Source organism: Eriocheir sinensis, chromosome 37 (genome assembly GCF_024679095.1).
Source record: "Eriocheir sinensis breed Jianghai 21 chromosome 37, ASM2467909v1, whole genome shotgun sequence".
Classification (NCBI taxonomy): domain Eukaryota; kingdom Metazoa; phylum Arthropoda; class Malacostraca; order Decapoda; family Varunidae; genus Eriocheir; species Eriocheir sinensis.
In genome coordinates this window covers 17,045,392-17,047,825 of record NC_066545.1, presented here as the reverse complement: position 1 = coordinate 17,047,825, position 2,434 = coordinate 17,045,392, and the positions used below count along the sequence as shown (strand labels likewise).

At 41.9% G+C, this 2,434-nt stretch overlaps 1 protein-coding gene across 1 annotated transcript in view; it reads right to left on the bottom strand.

Moving 5' to 3' along the window:
- Window positions 1-1,937, bottom strand: part of LOC127008417 (tripartite motif-containing protein 3-like) — a 109,803-nt gene extending 107,866 nt beyond the window's left edge. The window contains exon 1 of the mRNA XM_050880560.1: window positions 964-1,937. The gene's annotated coding sequence lies outside the window, so the exon portion shown is untranslated. The remainder of the gene's footprint in view (window positions 1-963) is intronic.
- Window positions 1,938-2,434: the final 497 nt, after the last annotated feature.

The following is a 2,434-nucleotide window of genomic DNA, read 5'->3' as shown; positions in this document are numbered from 1 at the left end:
AGATGGGGTGAGAGAGAGAGAGAGAGAGAGAGAAAAGGAGAGGAAAAACAGAGATAGGCAATTAGAAGGAGGAAACAAAGGAAAGACAATAATAATGACAAGAAGAAAGAGGAAGAGGAGGAGGAGGAGGAGGAGGAGGAGGAGGAGGAGGAGGAGGAGGAGGAGGAGGGAGAGAATGAACAGAAAAAGAAGAATTCAAAGAAAAAAAAAGAAAAAGTCCTGAGAAGAAAGAGGTAAGAAAATCATCAAGAGGAAGAAGAGGAAGAGGAAGAGGAGGAAGAAGAGGAAGGAAGATTAGTGTAGTAAAGTTTGCTGCTCACGATGTGGGAGTTTGTAAGGCTCTGAGACAAGCTGCAAGAGTACGTAAGGAGGAGGAGGAGGAGGAGGAGGAGGAAGAAGACCGAGAAGGAGGAAGAAAAGGAGGAAACCAAATTTATGAAAACCAAAAGTAAGGAGGAGGAGGAGGAGGAGGAGGAAGAAGAAGAAGAAGAAGAAGAGGCAAGGAAAGAGGAAACCGAAATTTATGAAAACCAAAAGTAAGACGGAAAAAGAGGAAGAGGAAGAGGAGGAAGAAGAAGAAGAAGAGGAGGAGGAAGAGGAGAGGACGAAGAGGAGGAGGAGGAAAATGGAGAGAAATGCGAAGGCAGGAGACAGCAAGTACATTGAGAGAGAGAGAGAGAGAGAGAGAGAAATGAAACTACTTTTTAAATCCACAACTTTCTGAAAAACGTCACAAAATAATCTGCAAGGAATCTAAACAGACTCGTAATTACTCTCTCTCTCTCTCTCTCTCTCTCTCTCTCTCTTCTATCCTCCTTCCTTCCTTCCTTCTCCTCCTGTTTTTCTTCCTCTTCCTCCTTCCTTCCTCTTCCTCCTCTTCTTATTCTTACTCTTTTTTCTTGTTTTTTTATTTTAATTTTGCTTACTTCCTCTCTCTCTCTCTCTCTCTCTCTCTCTCCTTACCTTAAAAATCTGAGGTGAGTTTGCCCAGTAAATCTTGGCGGCCAGGTGTTGGCGGCCCTTAATGAGGCCGCCACGAAGCTAACAGGTAACCAGGTGAGGGGGGCGGTGGGGGGGAGGCGGTCGGCTGGTGGGTAGAGGTTCAGATCCAATTCTTTCGGTTTCCACTTGGGGTTGGAATGCACTTAGAAGGGGGTTGGAAGGTGTGATATAGGTTTAGAATCACCTTTTTATCACTTCTGTAGGTTCACGATCACTGTTATAGGTTCGGATTCTCCTTTGGGTTCACACTTGAGGTTGGATTGCACTTAAGAGGTTTGGAACGTGTTGGAGCGCGTTATATAGATTCAGACACTCCTATATCACTTATTTTGGCTTAGAATCTTTCATATAGGTTCAGAGACCCTTCTTTAGGTTTTCTCTTGGGGTTGGGTTGCACTTAAAGGAGTTGGAACATGTATATAGATTCAGAATCCTTCCTATATGATCAAAATCCTTTCTTTATCACTTTTTAGGTTCAGTCACTCATTTAGGTTCAAGTTCCCTTATTTAGACTCTAACTTAGGATTGGAATGCACTAAAAGGAGTTGTAAGGTGTTAAATAGGTTCCGAATCCTTCCAGAGTCACTTATTAAGTTCAGAATCGCTTTTTTTCGGCTCAGATTCTCAAATTTTTTCACTTTTTTCACGTTATTTCACTCACTCGCTCACTTTTTTTTGTATCTTTCACTTTTCTTACTTTCTTTTCAATTTCCTTTCTCTCTGTCACTCTCGTTTTCTCTCCCTTTCTTCCTCTGTTTCTCTCCCTTTCTCCTTATCTCCACTAATTCCGTCTCCTAAACTTTCTCTCTCTTAACTTCTCTTTCTCCTTCTCTTTTTCTCTTTATTCTCTCTCTCCTCCTTCCTTTAGCTCAATCTCTCTTTCTCTCCCTTTCCTTCCTTTATCTTACCCTTATTCTCTCTCTCTCTCTCTCTCTCTCTCTCTCTCTCTCTCTCTCTCTCTCTTTTTATTCTTTCCTTTTTACTTTCTTTTTTCCTCAATTTTTCACTTTTCGATCACCTCTCTCTCTCTCTCTCTCTCTCTCTCTCTCTCTCTCTCTCTCTCTCTCGCAGGTGTAATCAGCCCCTCAGCTACACAGGTGCGCCCCGCCAGGTGAGTCCAGGAGCCAATTAGCGTCGGCCAGGTAAGGGGCGCCCGCTTCCACCTTCTGTGCTACCTGAGTTTGCACCTGGACTCTTTATTTTCCTCTTGATTTTATTCTTGATTTTATTCCTCTTACACTTACTTTGCCTCCTTTCCTTCCTCTTTATTGCTCTCTTGATTTACTTTCACCTTTCTTCCTCTTCTTCTTCTTGATTTTTATTTTTTTTATTATTGTTATTACTTTCTATTTTTCTTCCTGTTTTTTTTCTTCTTCAATGTTTTCTTTCCTCTCTGTTTACTTTCCTTATTTCCTCCTCCTCCTTTTCCTTC